This window comes from Triticum dicoccoides, chromosome 3A (genome assembly GCF_002162155.2).
Source record: "Triticum dicoccoides isolate Atlit2015 ecotype Zavitan chromosome 3A, WEW_v2.0, whole genome shotgun sequence".
NCBI classification, from domain to species: domain Eukaryota; kingdom Viridiplantae; phylum Streptophyta; class Magnoliopsida; order Poales; family Poaceae; genus Triticum; species Triticum dicoccoides.
The window spans coordinates 638,403,341-638,425,741 of record NC_041384.1 but is presented as its reverse complement, the minus strand read 5'-3'; the positions used below and the strand labels follow the sequence as shown (position 1 = coordinate 638,425,741).

The following is a 22,401-nucleotide window of genomic DNA, read 5'->3' as shown; positions in this document are numbered from 1 at the left end:
TAAACAATGACTTTGCTAAAGGGATTAAATAAAGTCTCATCTAAATTCTATGACATTTGATTCTACGGGAGATTCGTGCAATTTATTGGATTTTTTTTCATGTTAATGTCACTTCATGAGTCTTACTTAATTCTCATCTAGAAGAGATCTAGCTCTTTATTGGATTTCTATTCCTTTTATTTTCTATATATATATATATATATATATATATATATATATATATATATATATATATATATATATATATATATATATATATATATATACACACACATATATATCACATGTGGCCGTCTTGCGTTTGTAATACGACTCCATCAATATGAAATTGTGCCTTTGTACGTCTAGAAGAGATCTAGTTCTTTTTTTTTCTTTGATCGCATCCTTTTGCTATTGTACTCACAGCAACATTTTTCTTCTACCCATTGCACCTTCATGAGATTTCATCCGTGGATCCCATAAATCAGAAAGATGAGAATTAGTCATATTAGCAGTTTATAAACAATGACTTTGCTAAAGGGATTAAATAAAGTCTCATCTAAATTCTATGACATTTGATTCTACGGGAGATTCGTGCAATTTATTGGATTTTTTTTCATGTTAATGTCACTTCATGAGTCTTACTTAATTCTCATCTAGAAGAGATCTAGCTCTTTATGGGATTTCTATTTCTTTTATTTTCTATATATATATCACATGTGGCCGTCTTGCGTTTGTAATACGACTCCATCAATATGAAATTGTGCCTTCGTACGTCTATGGTTTTCCTCACACAAAAAAATGTTCTGATGTCTCCTGCTTTTATCTAACAACTTTTTCATGTAGATCTAAATGGTATAGTCTGTTGATGTTACAATTACGTGGATCTAACAGTTGTGATCTTCTAAAAAGAGATAATTCATCACATCGGTATTTTGATTTTCTATAAAAAAAGAACAACACATCTTTCTATTTTCGTCTGCAACGTAACTCTGATACATAATACTCCTTTCGTCTCAAAATAAGTGTCTCAAGCTTAGTACAACTTTATACTAAAGTTAGTACAAAGTTGATGCACTTATTTTGGGACAAGGAGAATAGATATAAATAGACGATTATTTAATACGATACCATTCAGAAGTCAAATCGAATGCAAACATGATGACATCTTTATTATTCTCTATCATTGACCTTGATAAATATACAAGGCCAGATGGTATGTGAGACCATTACCATTAGTTCAGCAACCTTAGAGGGAACACTACATCCCTGCTTGCACCCCTATACATATTGTACACTTGCATCCCTCGGGAACACACACGTCAGGATTTTTGGGTGAGGGCACTCTAGGTATCTTATTGCAGTAAGCTCTACAATCATCGATTTGACAAGGGCCACTTTTAAGGACATGTCTGCACTGGAGCGAGGTTGCCATATCTAGGTATCAAAAGAGAAAATAAGAAAAGTTAGAGCAGCCCAACATACATATAATACAATTCTCAAAGTGTAGATGTTGAAGGAGAGAAGTGCATATTACACCCCTCAACTCTAGCCCTAGTCTAATATACACCCCCCAACTTCAATACCATCTAGTTTACACCCCCAACTCTCAAAACCAAGCGGAATTCAACCCTCCCCTCCCCGTTGACCAGTTTTGACATGTTGACTGGGTGTACAGTAACAAAAAAAATCAAAAAATATTTTGGTTTTTCCAATGGGTGAACAGTAAATTCAAAAAAAATGGAAATAAAATTCAACAAGCTGTTTCGATTTTTTGCCGGGTGAATAGTAAATTCCAAAAAATACTTTTTTTTCAAAAAACCGAATTATTTTTGTGTGGGTGATTTTTCAGCGCGTGATGTATGTGACAATTTTCAGCTTGTTTGGACATTTCAGTGGTCTCTCAACAAAAAAAAATATATCAGCCCGAACAGTACACGAACTGTTAACTGTTTCATGCAAATATAATTTAGAAAATTTTGTTTTCTTATTTTTTTCCTGAAATTTACTGTTCACCCGGACAAAAAATCAACATTTTAAAAAATCAAAATTATTTTTTTATTTTTTTATTTAGAACTTTTTAAAATTTAACTGTTCAGCCGGTGAAAAAACGAAATTATTATTTCTTTTGAATTTACTGTTCACCCAGTCAACAGGTCAAAACCGGTAACAGGGAGGGGAGGGTTGAATTCCGCCTGGTTTTGAGAGTTGGGGGTGTAAACTAGATGGTATTAGAGTTGGGGGTTGTATATTAGACTAGGGCTAGAGTTGAGGGGTGTAATATGCACTTCTCTCATGTTGAAGATAGTATTGTCTACTCCCTAGATACCTGAAGATAGCATGAGGAGTGCTAGGGCGAAGAGTAAAATCTTCATATTTTTCATCTCTTGATTGCAGACTCACAAGGGTTGGGATTATAAATTGCAGGCTAACAAGTCGCCACAAAGAGGATGAGTTTTGTCCCTATGGATTGTTGGGCTAACTAGATGTGAGTAGGCTCTTTTTATAGTGGGTGCGTGCTATATAAGTAGATAGGATTGTTTGTAATTATTTAGGAATAAACTCATAACCAAAGAATATTTTGCTAAATCAAGAACAAGATTATGCATTAAGTGGAGAAGATATTGATTTGATTCGTGCTGGTAAAGAGAACAGTTGTAAGGAATTTAGAAGAAAAAGGCGTAGAGAATTAGGAAAAAGATCTTATGCTTTATAAGCTATGGAGATCAACTGTAGTAAATTAAGAATAAAATTTACAATAGATTAGGGGCGAGGCAATAGGTGTTGGATTCTCCCTGAAGTCTATGGAGATCAACTATAGTAAATTAAGAATAAAATTTACAATAGCATGCTTCCAATTTTTTTCCGCAAAAATGTATTCTCCCTGTTATTATGATTCTGTTTTTGTGATCCCGTAATTTTTTGGATTAATTTTTGCATATAGTGTGGATTTTGATGTGACCCGCCAATGTAGACATCACCTAAGAGAAATTAGTTGACTACACAGTAGGGAGACGAGGGAACGGCTATGTGCCGCTTATTGAGAGGCCCACGACTGCCTTGCGTACAGTGGGCCGGTGGTGGGCTGGCCCAATATGACATGGCTCGTCATGCTGATGTGACTCAATTTTCTTCTTTTTTTATATTTTAAATGCATATATTTTAAAAACTTGAATTTATTGAAAAAATTAAATTATGAATTTGGAAAAAACATTTACATCTGGAATGTCAAACATATATCATTAGATTCATCATAGGATATAGTTTCATGTTTTACATATTTGGTATTGTACATATAAATATTTTTCTTTATAAACTTGATCAATTTGCAAAGTTTGATTTTTCAGAAAATCTATATGCACTACATTATGGAACGGAGGGAGTATAAAAAAAAGTTAGCACTGTTTTAAAAGAGCCAGTGCAGAGTGGCACATGCTCTTCAGCGTGACTTAAATTGATCAACCATCTTCATCATGGCATCGCATATATATAGTTCATGCCATTTGCTCTGTTGTATAGTTTCTTTGCCGTCAGGGTTTTGATGCCGGTGTAAGCTCGGTGCTCCATGTACGCCTCTTTGCTCTCTTTCTTATTAGCAAAGATCAATGAACTGGCACTAGACGGCATTTGATAACGTACAGAATAAGTCGAGCAGCAACAGCAGCAGTTATTTTCGCCAAAAAAAGCAACAGCAGCAGTTCAGCCTGGAATCTTTTTCCTCTTTTTTTTTGAGAGAGAGGGAGTTCAGACTGCAATTTAGTCACTGTTGACGGCTGATCGAGTGGAATTGTGGATCGATCACATCTCGACGGATAGAACTGAAAAAAGAATACTGTACTTCATTTGCCATCGCTCATCGGTTTGTTTTTTCTCACTGGCTTTCCTAGTAATGTCACGGGCAAACATGTACTCGCTCAACCAGGAATCCATTTTTTTTTGCCTCCAACATATGCGTCTCCATACACAATCACGAGATTCTTGACAAAATCCCTCCCCAGGTTACTAAGTAAAACTCCGATAAAATGCTCCCCTTTCTCAGTTTCCAATTTCACAAGAAATAATCCTTTTTGACCTCTGTCAGAATACCCATACCCACAGATCCTCCTCTAGAACGAGAGAAGATTCAGTCAAAATCACACTCAGACTAGGGTGCCTGCAGCATAGCTGGGGTAGTCATGTACTCATGTATCATTGTTTCTTGCAGGCCCGCAAAATGTAGATTAGGTTTCTAATAAATGCATCTCCTTTTGTCATTGTCTCCTAGTCCACATAACAGCACCAATCATTTCTTTACTCGACTTGTTTTCCTCACTGTTGATTAGCAAATCGTGCATGTGGTGCACTAATCCTTGTCACACCTTCTTATGGTATTAAATTAGCATAATTTATTGTTAACAAAAACCGACCTTAGCTCAGTTGGTAGAGCGGAGGACTGTAGTATTTGCAGATCAATCCTTAGGCACCGCTTGGAATGGGGGTAATTTTATACGCGTGTATTTATTCTACAGGTGTAAGTTACAGGTCAACAGTTAAGATCAGCCTGAAATGAAAACGAACCGGAGGAGGTCCGTATCTTATACCGGCCAGAAAACGAGCAGAAACGCTAATCCAAACAGGGCCTTAGGTCGCTGGTTCGAATCCGGCAGGTCGGACGTTGGACGTAATATTTTTTTGTCCACACGATGACGATGACGGGCCGCTTGTTTGGATGTTGCCCGATCTTTTTTGGCGGCTCCTTTTCCTGCTCTTGGGCCAAAAGCCCAATTTTCGCCAAATCGGATAATTTCTATCATAAACGTGAAACTTAGTGGACTAGTAGTGGTAAAAAGTGAAATTCAGTTTTTTTTACTACCACACCGTTAGCGCGAGTTGTTGGACTAAAACACATTTGAATAAGCTGAACTTGCAGCCAAAATTCATGTATGTGACTTAAAACAATCAAGTTGTTGGCAAGTCACTGAATCTCTCAGTCCAATTTTGCTGTGCTATTGATCGTGGGGTTAGTGACTTAGAACAGCTAACCAAATAACAACAGTAAAAAAAGCCCCAAAGGGCGGATTTGGATACGAAGTGTTGAGGAGAACAACTTACAAACTAACAACAGTACAATTGCATTATGTAACACATCTAGGTCTGCTAAAGATGTTTCGTGAAAAAAAAAGGTTTGTGTTAAAGATACTCCGTGCATAAAATTGTTGTTGATTGGTGAAGATGCAACTGATAATTTATCATGTTTTTAGCGGCTCTTCTTTGTTTGATAAAGCCAAAATTCATGTGTGTGACTTAAAACAATCAAGTTGTTGGCAAGTCACTGGATCTCTCAGTCCAATTTTGCTGTGCTATTGATCGTGGGGTTAGTGACTTAGAACAGCTAACCAAATAACAACAGTAAAAAAAGCCCCAAAGGGCGGATTTGGATACGAAGTGTTGAGGAGAACAACTTACAAACTAACAACAGTACAATTGCATTATGTAACACATCTAGGTCTGCTAAAGATGTTTCGTGAAAAAAAAAGGTTTGTGTTAAAGATACTCCGTGCATAAAATTGTTGTTGATTGGTGAAGATGCAACTGATAATTTATCATGTTTTTAGCGGCTCTTCTTTGTTTGATAAAGACAAATTGTGCTAGGGAAAACTCATCACTATGCATTGCTCTGTACACCATACTGCCCTTATGTTCTCTGCAGCATTGTAAAATTTAGTGATACTTATTGGCAAGGGTGAAGCGCTGGTGACATACATATAGAAGCACTTGTGGTCGTATGGGTAAATCATAGAAAGTTTTCAATTATTGGACGATTCTGACAATGCCTCAAGTTGTACTTTGCCGAATTTCTCTTATCACTACATTTAGCCACACTCCTTGGTGCCCATCCCATTCAAAACGAATGTTGACTTTCCATCCAACCAAAAATTGATGTCGTGTCATCAGCTTATGCATCTGCCTAGCAATGAACACGGCTGAGTTCTTCATATTTTGGTTTCTTAATACAACGACGAAGTATTCTTTGGTTTGCTTTGAAACAGAATATAGCTGGGAATTAGCCTTTTAGAGCATTTTCCAATGAAGCAGTCTATTGGCAATGGTTTGAGTTATGTTAATTGTTGAACAGAATGAACTCAACTGGTTTCGTATGCTAGAGTGCTAGAATTTATCCTAATTTGCAGCCTGCATTACCAGGCATCAACAACTTAGCATCCCTGAAATTTCTGTCAAATCTAATAATTGGTCGTTAATTGAATGCTCACTATACCCCTTTAAATTCTACTCTCTTCATTCCAAAATAGATGACTCAACTTTGTACTAACTTTGTATTGAAGTTAGTACAAAGTTGAGTCATCTATTTTGGAACGGGGGAGTACCTATGTCCTATGATGCTATGCAATTATTTGAATTTATGAAATGTTCTATTTGTGCTATGCAAGTCTTCCTTTCTATATGCATGGCATATTTTTTTGGTTGTTGAAATCCAAGTGCTATATTTGCAGGGCACCATCTCTAAAGAGCCTTCACCTCATTTCTGGCTATAATTTTGATGAAGGACTTAAGGAGGCGATAGTGAAATTCCCTTTGCTCCAAGAGCTTGAGCTTTTATTATGTTCATATGTGTGTGAGAGTGGTGCATTTAGGGTTGTAGGCAAAGCATGCCCACAACTAAAGCGCTTCAGACTGAGAAAGGATGTGTTCTATGATTTTGAATCTACTCACTACGACATGGATGATGAAGCAATGGGGATTGCAACTATGCATGAGCTACTCTTTGTAGTTCTTTGGCAATAACCTGACCAATAAAGGACTGATAGCTATCCTGGATAATTGCCGACACCTGAAGTCTCTTGACATTCGTCATCGCTTCAACGTCTACATGGACAACACCATGCATGCAAAGTGTGACAGGATAAGCACAATGAGGCTTATCCTGCCAAGATTGAGCGATGTTCGTATGGAAGGACAAGTTGTTCAGCGACAACATCTGACAAGGGATTCACTAGAATAATATCATCCCCATCCATGGATGCCGACGCTAATCTTTCTGCAATAAAAAATCAAGCACGCAAGTTAATCGATGATTTGAGAAGCTATCCCTTAGAAGGTGAGAGATTAGCTACATCAGAGATTTGTCGTCTAGCTAAGCGAAATGCGGGTGAGGGAGTCCTGGATTAGGGGGTCTCTGGACAGCCGAACTATATCTTTCGGCCGGACTGTTGGACTATGAAGATACAAGATTAAAGACTTCATCTCGTGTCCGGATGGGACTCTACTTGGCGTGGAAGGCAAGCTAGGCAATACGGATATGTATATCTCCTCCTTTGTAACCGACGTTGTGTAACCCTAGCCCCTCCGGTGTCTATATAAACCGGAGGGTTTTAGTCCGTAGGACAACATACAATCATATCATAGGCTAGCTTCTAGGGTTTAGCCTCTCCGATCTCGTGGTAGATCTACTCTTGTACTACCCATATCATCAATATTAATCAAGCAGGACGTAGGGTTTTACCTCCATCAAGAGGGCCCGAACCTGGGTAAAACATTGTGTCCCCTGCCTCCTGTTACCATCCACCTTAGACGCACAGTTCGGGACCCCCTACTCGAGATCCGCCGGTTTTGACACCGACATTGGTGCTTTCATTGAGAGTTCCTCTGTGCCGTCGCCAGAAGGAAGGATGTCTCGTCTCGTCTTTAAAGACGGTACTACTATTGGGGGAGCTTTGGCTGTTGGCCAAACTCTCCGGCTAGGCGGGTTCATTATGACCGCCTGTTCGGCCGCCGCGCCAACGATGAGTTCTCGGGTCATCAAAAACTGCTTCCACGTCAAATCAGCGCTCGCCGGACAGATGGATCCAATGGAGCTCTCCTCCTTAAACGAGCTCTTGGATTGCATCGCCGCCTTGGGAGTCGCTATGGACTATGATCGGATTGGGTTTAAACCCGATCAAAGAGAGATTAACTCTCCACCGGTCACCCATCATATTGCAGTGGTGGAGGAACAATGCGGCGACCTTTCCTCTATCCTGAGGACCAACTATGTCCGGATGCCCGAGCTCTCCGAGCCGGACGCCCGTTCGCGGGAGGACAACATCCAATCCCTGAACTTAGAGTCAGACAACGGACCAGGATTAGCGGGTAACATCCCGGAATCGAAACTTCCAAAATTGGAAACTCCTCGGCCCCTGGATCCCAGATCGGGTAGGGTTTTGGATTCAATTCCACCCACCCACCCAAACACAAGCGACCTTTCCCATATCAGGCAAGAGCCTCGGGAAACAGTACATCATTACTGGGCCAGATTCCTCCTTGCGATGAACAAGGTTAAGGACTGTCGCGAGGAAGATGCAATCTTATTCTTCTGCAATAATTGCACTGACAAGGGAATCCTTAACGCCATAAATCACCGCGAGATAACACGCTTCGCTGACTTGGCATCCATAGTACAAAAGTACTGTGCGATGGAAAGTGCCTGGAAAACCGAAACAAACTTTTGGGATAATTCGGCCCTGAACACAAACCCAGTCCGAAATAAAAGGGTGCATTATCACAATACACCCGGGTTAACTACCAAAAAGCAAAAACACTGTACAGGGCAAGGAACCGTACTGGAGGGATGGCTCAACGGACCCTGCAAAATTCATAGCATGACGGATATAATACCAACGCACAGCCTTAGAGCATGTTGGATACTCCGACAGGTGGCCAAAAGTGGTGAGGATCTTCTTATCCCACATACCACAGAGCACCATCCAGTGGATAAAAATACAGTGTTAACAGTGTTCGAGACCTTTGCGTCAAATAATAGGCGCAAGCGAACACTCCGCAGCATGGCCGAAATCTGCCACATAGCAGCAAGAAATCCATGGAGTAACATGGCTATTACCTTCAATGCCAGTGATGAACCCAAATTCCGAACAGCCCGAGCACCAGCCGCACTAGTCCTCAGTCCAATCGTGGACGGCTTTCAGCTCACCAAAGTACTCATGGACGGCGGCAGCGGACTAAACCTTATCTATGAGGAAACCCTTCAAAAGATGGAAATAGACTGGAACCGCATCGAGCAAAGTAGCACAACCTTTAGAGGAGTTATCCCCAGTCGGGAAGCACGCTGTGCTGGGAAAATCACACTAGATGTGGTATTCGGCACGCCGGACAATTACAGGTCCGAAGAAATTACATTCCAAGTGACCCCGTTCAGCAGTGGCTATCACGCTCTTTTAGGACGGGAGGCGTTCACAATCTTCCAAGCCGTACCCCATTATGGGTACATGAAGCTTAAAATGCCCGGGCCCAACGGAATCATCACTCTCACCAGTGATCCGGACACAGCACTCCGCGTCGAAAACAAAACAGCGGCATTGGCCCTCGAGGCATTATCTGAAGCCCTCTCGGCCGAGGAGTTAACCACGTTACGCTCCACAGTGGACAGGGACGATGTGATACTCAAAAAAAGATCCAAGTCCACCACTTTTAAACCAGTGGATGAAATAGGCAAATTCCAAGTCCATCCAACGGACCCTACCAAAACAGCCTCCATCGGGGCACAGTTAAACCCCGCTGTGGATGCCGCACTACAAGAGTTCCTGCGCGAGAATTGGGACATATTTGCCTGGCATCCTTCAGACATGCCAGGAATCCCACGCAGGCTGGCCGAGCATAGCCTCAATATCCTAAAGGGATTCAAGCCGGTCAAGCAAGCTCTTCGGTGTTTCTCCGAACCTAAGAGACAGGCCATGGGAGAAGAACTAGCCGAGTTATTGGAGGCCGGATTCATCAGAGAAATAAAACATCCGGACTGGCTAGCAAACCTGGTGATGGTACCAAAGAAGGAAAAATCCTGGCGCCTTTGCGTCGATTTCAAAGACCTTAATAAAGCTTGCCCAAAGGATCCTTTCCCCCTCCCATGCATCGATCAAATCATTGACGCTACCGCAGGACACGAGTCATTGTGTTTCCTCGACGCATACTCCGGTTACCACCAAATCAAGATGGCGGAGTCCGACCAAGCCGCAACGGCATTCATCACACCATACAGTCCCTTCTGTTTCAACACAATGCCTTTTGGGCTCAAAAATGCCGGCGCAACATATCAGCGCATGATTCAGACATGCCTGGAGAAACAAATTGGCAAAATAGTAGAGGCATACGTAGACGATGTGGTCGTCAAAACCAAACACATCGACTCTTTGATAGACGACTTGAGGCTCACATTCAACAACCTCCGAACATATGACATCAAGCTCAATCCGGAAAAATGCATTTTCGGCGTACCAGCTGGAAAGCTCCTGGGATTCATCATCTCCAGTAGAGGTATTGAAGCTAATCCGACCAAAATCCAAGCGTTGTCACAGTTGACTACCCCAACAGACCTCAAACAAATCCAGAAGTTAACTGGATGCGTGGGGGCTCTAAGCCGCTTTATCTCCCCGCTTGGGAGAAAAGGCTTTACCCCTTTATCGCCTCCTTTGGCGCACCGAACACTTCGAGTGGACGGACGCGGCCACAGCCGGATTGGAAGAAATAAAGGCATTCTGGCAACCAACCCAATCTTGGCCGCGCCAAACATCGGCGAACAAATGATGTTGTACATTGCGGCAACTCATCAAGTTGTAAGCGCAGTGCTCGTTGTCGAACGGGAAGCGGACGGACACAAATTCCCTCTTCAAAAGCCGGTATACTATGTATCCACTGTCCTCACTCCATGCAAATCACGGTACCCACATTACCAAAAAAATAGCATATGCGGTATTCATGGCATCGCGGAAACTGCGACACTACTTTCAAGAGTGTTCGATTACAGTAGCCTCGGAAGTACCGCTTAATGATATTATCAACAACCGCGACGCTACGGGTCGGATTGCCAAATGGGCCATTCAGCTCCTCCCATTCGACATAACATACAAACCTCGCCGAGCCATTAAATCGCAAGTACTGGCCGACTTTGTCGCCGAATGGACGGAGGCCGAACTCTCTAAAGAGTACGGCGCATACTCCAATTGGATCATGCACTTCGACGGTTCTAAAATGCTGGCCGATCTAGGGGCTGGCGTCGTCCTGACGTCCCCAACCGAAGATACCGTTCGGTACATACTGCAAATATTGTATACAGATTCCAACAATGCAGCCGAATACGAAGCTTTGTTGCATGGTCTTCGGATGGCAGTCTCCATGGGCATTCAACGCCTGGAGGTGCGTGGGGATTCAAACCTCACAATATCCCAAATAAACGGAGATTTCGACGCCAAGGATCTGAAAATGGCGGCCTATCGAAACGCCGTCCTAAAAATGTCAGCTCGGTTTGAGGGACTCGAATTTCACCATGTGGCTCGGGAAAACAATCAGGCGACGGATATCCTCGCCCGCATCGGCGCAAAACGCGACGCGGTCCCCCCCAACATATTTCTGGAAAGGCTTTTCAAGCCATCCATAGCATGGGAAGGGGACACCGGTAACAACAGTCCGGACCCGGCCAAAGTACCCGATACCGAACTCTCTGACACAATCGGAGGCTCCGCCACCGAAATAACACCTTCAGCCCACGAAATAATGGCCATTATTGCCCCGTGGACAGAACCATTCCTGGCCTACCTAACTAGACAGGAACTTCCGGAGGACCAAAATGAGGCACGCTGCATAGTGCGGTGATCCAAGGCCTACAGGGTCCATGAGGGAGAATTGTACAAGAAAAGCACTACCGGAGTCCTTCAAAGGTGCATCTCCGAAGAGGAAGGGCGGAATCTTTTGGCAGAAATTCACGCCGGACTCGGCGGTCATCACGCCACAGCCCGGGCTCTTGTAAGCAAGGCCTTCCGTACAGGATTCTATTGGCCAACGACCCGGGCAGGTGCACATGACTTGGTCCAACGTTGCGCCGGTTGCCAACTCTTTGCAAATCAAAGCCACATGCCACCCACCGCCCTCCAAACAATCCCTATTACATGGCCCTTTGCGGTCTGGGGGCTTGACATGGTTGGACCCCTTAAAGGGGGAACCCACAAGAAAAAATACTTATTGGTCATGGTGGATAAATTCACCAAATGGATAGAGGCCAAACCGGTTAAAACAGCCGAATCCGGACCGGTGATAGATTTCATATCCGGGGTTGTACACTGTTACAGCGTCCCCCACAGCATCATCACTGATAACGGCACGAACTTCACAGCCGACGAGGTAAAACTCTGGTGCATCAAGCTCGATTATGCCTCAGTCTATCACCCACAAACCAACGGTCAAGTCGAGCGAGCAAACGGTCTTATAATGAGCGGCATTAAACCTAGATTAGTGTGTTCCTTAACGGAGTCTAACACGCACTGGGTAGAGGAGCTCGACTCCGTACTCTGGGGCTGCGGACCACGCCGAATCGTAGTATCGGATATACACCCTTCTTTATGGTGTACGACGCAGAGGCAGTCTTGCCCTGTGACATAATTCATGACTCACCTAGAGTGCACATTTATGAAGAAAGAGAAGCCGAGCTCGATCGGCAGGACAGTCTGGACACCTTGGAGGAGGAGCGCGACGTAGCCAAATCCCCTTCCGCATTTTATCAGCAACAGGCTCGCAGATACCAAAGCAGAGAAGTACGGGCCAAAACTTATAACATTGGAGAACTAGTTCTACGCCTGCCGGATAAGAAAAAGAATAAGCTCGAGCCCAAATGGGAAGGTCCCTTCATTATCGACCAAGTTCTGACCGGTGGAGTGTACCGACTGCGGGATGTATCGACTAGTCGACTCGAGCCGAACCCATGGAACGCGGCCAGGCTCCGAAGATTCTATGCCTAGCACCGGACTCTATGTTAGTCCCCTCCCTTTGTCCATTTTTCACAAATACATTATCTGTCTTGTTTTCCTTTCTTTCTTTCTTTTCTTATTTCTCTAGGCCTTCAAGGGTCACCTTGTGCCTTGTTTGCACATTATAGATGTGCTAGCCGCACTCCTCATACCTGGGGGCTTCTTTCACAGAAGCTTAAATTATTTATCCGGGCTTCATGCCCAACACATGTGTTATACTTCCGCATGTACCTTTTTTCACCATTATATGCATCGATATGACTTAAGTTTTGGCCAAGCTGGGTTGCCTGGCTCTTGTATTTATGCCCTACGTTCCCGTTAATTCGGCTAGGGCATAAGGGGAGCACCTTTGCGATTGTTACCGCCTGGTCAGCCGGATGTGTACCTCAGACTGGGTGAAGCCGAAAGCTAGCGTTCTTAAGGGAATATTCAGTCGGTGAACAAAAGATGACTTTTATTTTTCATATCTGCCCCCAGATGTTTTTCCTACGTTTCCTATCGCAGTCCGGACATGCACTTTAGGGCATGCTTGCCCAGGGAAAGGAACCCTTAACGGAACTATTCTCCCTGGAAGATGTTTCTTACTACCCATGTAATATAACATAACTAGTTGGGCACTTGTTTGATAAAGCACTAATGACCCCTACGCCTAGTCTCCACGCATACTCCGGTTCTTATATAACTGAGCGGGTATTCGGATACACTCTGGACTATTGGGCCCGGAGGCTGAAGCGAAAAGGTCCACAACGACAAACGATCTACAATCCGGCTAGAAGGCATTATACATGTCACTTCAATTACATTGTCATGCAGACTGACTAAATTCTTCTTCTATACCATCCAACAGGCGGTCTAGCTTACAATCCTATTGGGAATACTTTGCGGCTAATTCTACTTGCCCATAAACTAAGCTAACGGGAATCTCTTTTCCATCGGGCCCCATAGGTCCGACCTCGGCCATGTGATTTGGGTCCGCTTTGGTATACCGCATCTTCACCATGGCCCAGGCTTCTCTGGCACCCTGTCGGCAGGCTGATATCTTCCATAATCGGAAGCGCTGCCGCGCTCCTTTGAGCTTCTCCGCAAGCTCCGCAACACCCTCTGGTAGGGAGACGGACGGCCACAAGGCCTGGGCGACACCCTACATCACCTGCCGAACTTGTTCGTGCAGATGTGATGGCTCGGACAGAAGATCACTCGCAGACCCGGGCATTTCCTCCGCGGGACCACCCGTCAGCATACCTACAGACATAACACTGTTAGTTGGCTTCTTCGCTGAATACCTTTAAAGGATTCGTTCAAGCACTTACTAAAAATGCCGCGTCGAAGCCTCTTATTCTCCTTCTCGGAGTCTGCAAGCTGGCCCCGAACGTCTTTTAGTTCCACGTTCAGCGTTATATTGGCGTCTTGGAGATTGTTTTTCTCCCGCCTAACCTCAGTCAACACGCGTTTGCCAGCTTCTAGCTGCCGCATAACATGCTGGTCCCCTGGATTTTCTCCGGATTCATCTGCAAAATCTACTGTTAGATCCGCAGCCACTCCGCGCACTATATGGTAACCATCATTCTTTAAAATGTTACCAGCGGGAGGCTTTTTCTGTTCCTGCAATGCGGCAATGGCGGCCCGCAGTTGGGTCTTGCATTCCTCCAGCTCCTGGGACAGCCTAGTATTCTTCTCTGTAAGAACCTGCACAATAAAGATGATCCATAAATCAGTTCTGCTAACTGTTTCAAGTCTCAGGGGCTACTGATACATACAAATCGTCAGATTCACTCACCCGTACATCCTTTACATATTGATCCATGGCTCTGGCTAGACCATCTTGAGCGGCACGGAGGTACGCCTCTCCAGAATTAAAGGCATCAAACGCCTCTGGTGAGAAACAAGCGTCACGGAGTACGGCCAGGCGGTGCCTATGATTCATGGCGCTTTCCACTTCTGAGTTGGTAGCAGATAACCTATCCGCATCCTCTGTAGGGGGATTATCCGGCGCCTGCCCCATATCGGCTTCTGCCTCCGTGTCCGGTCCTGGTGCCCGACTGGTGGAAGCGTGATCGGCGACATCGCCGGACATATTCTGGCGAGCGTTTTTTCTGTTAAAGAAACACGGGCGTCATTATATTTTGAGAAAGACGACAACCACGGAGCGGGGTTTGTTGTACCTTTTCACCGGCGTCTCCGTCCTAACCGCCTTCCTTTTTGGCCTACCTGGCCTCGACGCCTCCTATTCGCGCATTGCTGTAGGGTGATGACCCACAAGTATAGGGGATCTATCGTAGTCCTTTCGATAAGTAAGAGTGTCGAACCCAACGAGGAGCAGAAGGAAATGATAAGCGGTTTTCAGCAAGGTATTCTCTGCAAGTACTGAAATAAGTGGTAACAGATAGTTTTGTGATAGGATAAATTGTAACGAGCAACAAGTAACAAAAGTAAATAAAGTGCAGCAAGATGGCCCAATCCTTTTGTAGCAAAGGACAAGCCGGAACAAACTCTTATAATAGGAAAAGCGCTCCCGAGGACACATGGGAATATCGTCAAGCTAGTTTTCATCATGTTCATATGATTCGCGTTTGATACTTTGATAATTTGATATGTGGGTGGACCGGTGCTTGGGTGTTGTTCTTACTTGAACAAGCATCCCACTTATGATTAACCTCTATTGCAAGCATCTGCAACTACAACAAAAGTATTAAGGTAAACCTAACCATAGCATGAAACATATGGATCCAAATCAGCCCCTTACGAAGCAACGCATAAACTAGGGTTTAAGCTTCTGTCACTCTAGCAACCCATCATCTACTTATTACTTCCCAATGCCTTCCTCTAGGCCCAAATAATGGTGAAGTGTTATGTAGTCGACGTTCACATGACACCACTAGAAGCTAGACAACATACATCTTATCAAAATATCAAACGAATACCAAATTCACATGACTACTCATAGCGAGACTTCTCCCTTGTCCTCAGGAACGAACGTAATTACTCACAAAGCATATTCATGTTCATAATCAGAGGGGTCATAATATGCATATAGGATCTGAACATATGATCTTCCACCAATTAAACCAACTAGCATCAACTACAAGGAATAATCAACACTACTAGCAACCTACTAGCACCAATCCCGGACTTTGAGACAAGAACTGGATACAAGAGATGAACTAGGGTTTGGAGATGAGATGGTGCTGGTGAAGATGTTGATGGAGATTGCCCTCTCCCGATAAGAGGAGCGTTGGTGATGACGATGGTGATGATTTCCCCCTCCTGGAGGGAAGTATCCCCGGCAGAACAGCTCTGTCGGAGCTCTAGATTGGATCTGCCAAGGTTCCGCCTCGTGGTGGCGGAGTCTCATCCCGAAAAGTTCCTTCTTATTTTTTCTCATCAAAAGACCTCATATAGGAGAAGATGGGCGTCGGAGAGCTACCAGGGGGCCCACGAGGTAGGGGGGCGCGCCCCCACCCTCGTGAGCAGGGTGTGGGCCCCCTGGCCTTCATCTTTGGCGAGGATTTTTCCTTATTTGTTTTCAGATGTTCCGTGGAGTTTCAGGACTTTTGGAGTTGCGCATAATAGGTCTCTAATATTTGCTCCTTTTCCAGCCCAGAATTCTAGCTGCCGGCATTCTCCCTCCCTATGTAAACCTTGTAAAATAAGAGAGAATAGCCATAAGTATTGTGACATAAAGTGAAATAACAGTCCATACTGCGATAAATATTGATATAAAAGCATGATGCAAAATGGACGTATCAACTCCCCCAAGCTTAGACCTCGCTTGTCCTCAAGCGAAAAGCCGACAACAATAAATATGTCCTCATGTTTAGAGGTAGAGGCGTCGATAAAAATAAAATACGGACATGAAGGCATCATGATTATTCTCATAACAGCAACATATATAGATTTTGTCATATGATTACTTATGTTCAAGTGATGATCTATTCATAATGCAAAAGTATAAATCATAAACCTTATTGGGCTCCGACAAACTATAATCTCAGTCATTGAAGCAATTGCAATTTATCATAACATCGGAAAGAGTCTATGTGATGTAGCGACCCGACCTCAGACGGCCAAGTCTCTGTGCTTAAGTGTCATCCCTGGATTGGTATGCTGACACACACAGTACTCGAGGATTTATAACAGAGGTAAATCACATGTAAAAAGTAACGTAAATACTATTACCTCAATCCAAAATAGCGGAAGTAACAAGGTTGTGGATTCCCATCAACACCAACGGCAAAGTTGAGTGTAGAAATCATAACCCTAACGTATCACTTACTCGTCGTAAGAAATCCTGCAACATGAGACGTTGCAGCCACAAAGGGTCAGTACATTGAATGTACTGGCAAATTCACACCATAGAGAATGATGAACAATGGCTATCACTACATGCATATATGGCTGGTGGAAAAGCTCTATGGTTATATGTTTTTGCGAAAAGCCAATTTTTCCCTACTGCAAAGGAACAAATTTTTATTTAACTATCATGGTGGTTGTTGAACATTAAGAATGGTTGACAGCATTCTCAATCCCAATTAAGTAACATCATTAAACCCAACAATATTCATTTAAAGTAACATGATGAGATTCACATGATAATCCAGGTACTAGATACTCAAGATGTCCATAACCTGGGACATGGCTAACCATGATTAGTTTATACACTCTGCACATGTTTGCGCACTTTCCCCCACAAGACTCGATCTCCTCCGTTGGATTTCTCGCACTACATGGTGTTTGAGAAACGGATGACCGAGACATAGTCTTTCAGAAGCGTTTGCACCTTACGATGGGTAGACCGTACCACCTACAATCCCTACATCTGCTAGCCTACCACTGTAAGAGTTCACACAACTTAATCAGCTATGCTAGAGCCCATAATAGCTTGTGGCTGCACACGGAAGTTTCTTGTATGAATAGTCTCATGATCCCTTTGAGCCTGGGTGGAGGTCCAAAAGAAAACATGCAATCCTAGTCTACCCAGGTGCCTAGACAGGCAATCCTAGAATAACCAGGTGCCTCAATCCACCCAGATGTGTGTTTAAGTTGCCACCTTAAGTAAACCATTAATTAACAATCTCACATCTGTCATGAATACTCTCAAAACCCAATCCACGTCTACGAGCATAGCATGGCAATGTAAGCAATACGTAAAAATAACTCCCAAGGTTTGAATGCAGGGCAATAGGTTCCTACCTCATCAACTACTTCCCAATACCCACATGTTATCAATCCTACTCATGCAATGTTTGAGGGTGAAACTAATGCATAAAACTTGGTATGAAAAATGGTATGATCAAAATGTGAACTTGCCTGCAATGTTGATGAAGATGATTCGCAGTCAAAACTCTTGATAGTTCTACTCGTCACACTCCGGTCAATCTATCGTAAGCAAGCAATAGTAACCACACATAAGCAATCACTCCAAAATCAGAGAGAACAAAGAAAACAATTCGGAAAACGTCAAAACCAAGCAAATAACTCTTGCAACATAAAACAATTTCTAACAGTACCAAAATTAAGTGAATTTGGCCTTATAAGAAAGTTTAGGTCAAGAGCTTCGATTTGCAAAAAGAATCAACTAAATCGGAGCTACGAAACTCAAGTTATGATCAAATGAAGTTTGAATTCAAATCTGATCTAATTCAAATTTTAAACTTTTCAAAAACATGTTTGAGTTGGATTACTAGATAGAGGGGATCATAACGAAGACGTGGGCATTTGTTTCGTTGGATTTGGATAAACGGGTAAAAAGTTGTAGAGGTTCGAAGCAGAGGGACTAATCTGTAAAAGAAATACTACAAAGAGGTCCCTGTCTAAAACTAACAGAAAAATAAAAAGGCTAAAAAGTGAACGTTCACTTTCTAAACTGTCAGGACCCCGACTCGATGTCACATCGATCTAGCTCGTAACACCTCATATCACTTTGCGGCCTCACGCACGGTATACCCACGGGTGTCGCCTTACCTTTGCCCGGGACCGTTTGCGCCTTTTGGCTCACTTATATGATAGTGTCGCTAGCATCCATATGATAAGGAGCCCGGGCTGACATGACTAGTCGTAAACCCAAAGTGGCACAGACTTACAGGGACAGGCATCCATGACCCAGCTTCGAACGTGTCGGTCATCAGCAAGTGGGTCCGGGCTGTAGCACTGGGCTAGCAGGACTCCGATAAACCGGGCTGTAGCGGGCTAACAGGACTCCGGTACTCAATGCGTGACATTTCCCCGAAGGGACAGACACCGGAATGAAGAAGGACACATGCCGGCCAGCCTAAGTGTTCCAGAGCAGTAGCAAGCTACCATGGCTCAGCGGTAACACTAGGAGACATTTCCCGGTAAGAGAGGCTACTAAAGATAAACAACTAGATAGTCAGATCCCACACATACCAAGCATTTCAATCATACACACAATATGCCCGATATGTGCAAACACAACAAGGCATCACAACATGACTCTATGACACAAGCACTTTATTTAAGGCTCAGAGAGCCATACATAATATACACAAAGATACGGTCACACGACCCAGCATTCAAGTCATACAGTCATACAAACCAGCAGCGGAAGTAACTTGTCTGAGTACAGACAACTAGAAAGATAAAAGAGGCTTGGAAAGCCTAGCTATACTACGTGGTCCTTCACAAGCTCAGGATCACCACCTGGGCCTTTAGCCTACTCATTGATGTCAACGTCTACGTAGAACCCATCAGAAGGGGTTGCAGCGTCTTCTGTAAAAATGTAAATTATAGCAACATGGGTACAAAGGTACTCAGCAAGACTTACATCAGATCCTACATACATGCATATTATCAAGAAGGGTTGGTGGAGTTGTTGCAGCAAGCCAGCTTTGACTCTTGGCTAGGCTAACCTACGAGACTCCAACTTGAAATGGTTTTGCGTACACGAGTCCACTACTCACCACTTCAATACACCACCGAGGATCCACCTCCGTCTTCCTACGGAAGAGCCATCCTCGGCACTCACACTTATCTTGAGGCTTTTAGTAGTTTCCATTTACTTGTCTATGAACTGTATAGGCAACCAAGTAGTCCTTTACCGCGGACGCGGCTATTCGAATAGATCATGATAACCCTGCAGGGGTGTACTTCTTCATACATGTTTCCACCACTTAGCGTCTGCACACGACATGTGCTCGGCAGACTTCAAGCGAAAGCCGACGTGGGTGTAGACCACGACCTACCTAAACACCTAAGTCTCTAGTCCAGGTTTATCGCCTATCCAGGTTCCATCCGCAGGGAGTCCGGCCGAGGTTTCCCATACGGCCCCGAACGATGTGAACAGGGTTCCCGAGATACCTAACGGGTATTCGGTACACCGTGCCACGTACCTACCACATCACAGCCCACCCCTACGGTCAGCGCTGTCCACGGCCTCCAGTAGGCTACAAACACCAGAAACTACTTGCAACTCCTGGACAGAGAGCTAGGGTGAATAAGAAGTCGAGCGGGGTCATATTTCAGGGCCCAATGCATGGTAGTAGCTGTATCTTAAATCACACATACAGATCTCAGTGCTTAAGGTCGGCTTCAATGAAACAACCCACCATGTACTCCTACATGGCCTCTCATCGATACCTTTACCAAATCGTGTTCACCACACCACTCTCATTACCGACATAATCATTTCACTCTAGCCATCACCCAGATGAACCAGACCTGACACGACTCTAAGCATAGCAGGCATAGCAAGGTAGGAACAACACATACATATGGCTCAATCAACTCCTACACATGCTAGTGGGTTTCATCTAGTTACTGTGGCAATGACAGGTTATGCAGAGGAAATGGGTTCAACTACCATAGCACACAGCAGTTTGAAACGCGTTGTCTTAATGCAGTAAAAGAGAGCAGGAGCGAGAACATGGGATTGTATCGATATGATCAAATGGTTGGTTGCTTGCCTGATGGTTCGATGCACTGATACGGTTCTTCGTTAGGGTAATCACGGTACTCCTCGGGGGCAGAACCTGCCGCAAAGAACACCGATACACACCCATCACCAAACAATGTGCAACAATATGATGCATGCATGAAACATAGCAATATGAGTGTGTTGGGCTAATGCAACTAAGACCAGAAGGGTTTGAACCAATTTGAATCAAAGATTCAAATTTCAAACTCAAACATGGCCTTTTAAAGTGCTTTTCCTTGTTCTGCATTAAACATCAGGTTAACTTGTTTAATCATGCATGAAAATAGTACAGATGGATAGATTGGATTTTTCTGATCATTTTTCATATATAATTTGTCTGATTTGGAGTTACAGAATAAAAGTTATGAATTTTTGAAGTTTAAACTATATTCTGGAATTTCCTATATTAGATTAATTCCAGAAAATCAATTATTGCGTCAGCCTGACGTCAGTGTGACGTCAGCAGGTCAACGGAACACGTCCGGGTCAAACCTGACAGTGGGTCCCGCGTGTCAGTGTGATTAGATTAATTAAAGTTTAACTAAAACTAAACCTGTTTAATTAACAGGGCTGGGCCCCACCTGTCATTGACTCAGGGGAGTCAACCAGGGCCCACCCGTGGTCAAACCCGGGTCGGCTGCACCGGCGTTTAGCCGCCGGCGAGCCCGACGCGGCGGCGGAAGTGGTTTTGGCCGTTTCGGCCACCAAATGGGTCGCGGAGACCACCGGAGTGGAGCTGAGGACGAGCCGCAGCTCTTGGTGGAGTCCGTTGGGGTCGGGGTGGCCGGAGTTGGCGCCGGCGACGACTTTGGCGGCCACCGGGGTTCGGCCGAAGACGAACTTGACGCTAGAGGGGTCGGTGAGGCTCGGGGAGTGGCTAGCTAGGTGCTAAGTGACACGGTGAGCATGATGGACACCGTGGAGTGGCCGGAGGATGACCGGGAGCACGTCGGCGACGAGCTCCACGGCGGTGGGTGCGGTTGAGCTCCGGGAGGTTGCTACACGGCTCGGAAGCAAGAACGGAAGGGAGGGGAAGATGGCTAAGCTCACAGTGAGTGCGACGAAGCCCTTGGTGTGGCCGGAGATGAACCGGAGCGACGACGGCGTTGAAGGGGATCTCCGGCGACGGCGGTTCGGGCGAGGTCGTTGCGGTGGACTCGGGCGTTGCGAGCGCTCGGGGCTCGGCTGCTCGATGAAGTGGACAGCGGCGGAGCTCCTGGACACGATGAGAGGACGCACGGGTGGCGGGGAGCACGGCTACGACGAAGGCACGGCGATGGTGGCGTCGGCCATGGCGGGGGAGCGCGAGGGGGAGGAGCTGGAGAGGAGCGGGGGGTGTCTGGGGGGTTTGGGGGAGCGAGGGAGGCCGGTCCACGATGTCACCGGACGAGGGGATCGGCGAGGCGGCGAGCAGGTGCGTGGCGCGCGCTGCGGTCGCCGTCGGTCACCTGCCTGCCTGCCTGGCCGGCAAGCAGCTCCCTGGAGCGGCGCTGGGCTGGGCCGGCAGGTGGGCCGGGTGCTGGGCGCCAGGTAAGTTTTTCCATTTCTTTCTGTTTTCTGTTTTTTTAATACTTCTGCAACTTTGTTGAATTAAATAAAATACTTAGGCAACTCCTAAAATCACCAAACTACTCCTGGTCCATAGTTGGATTATTTCCAACATGAAACATTTTAGTTTGGAGATATTTGAGCATTTAAATATTTTAT

At 44.6% G+C, this 22,401-nt stretch overlaps 1 pseudogene; it reads left to right on the top strand.

Moving 5' to 3' along the window:
* The first annotated feature begins 6,847 nt into the window (after window positions 1–6,847).
* The window catches only part of LOC119272719, a 35,229-nt pseudogene continuing 19,675 nt past the window's right edge, over window positions 6,848–22,401 (top strand).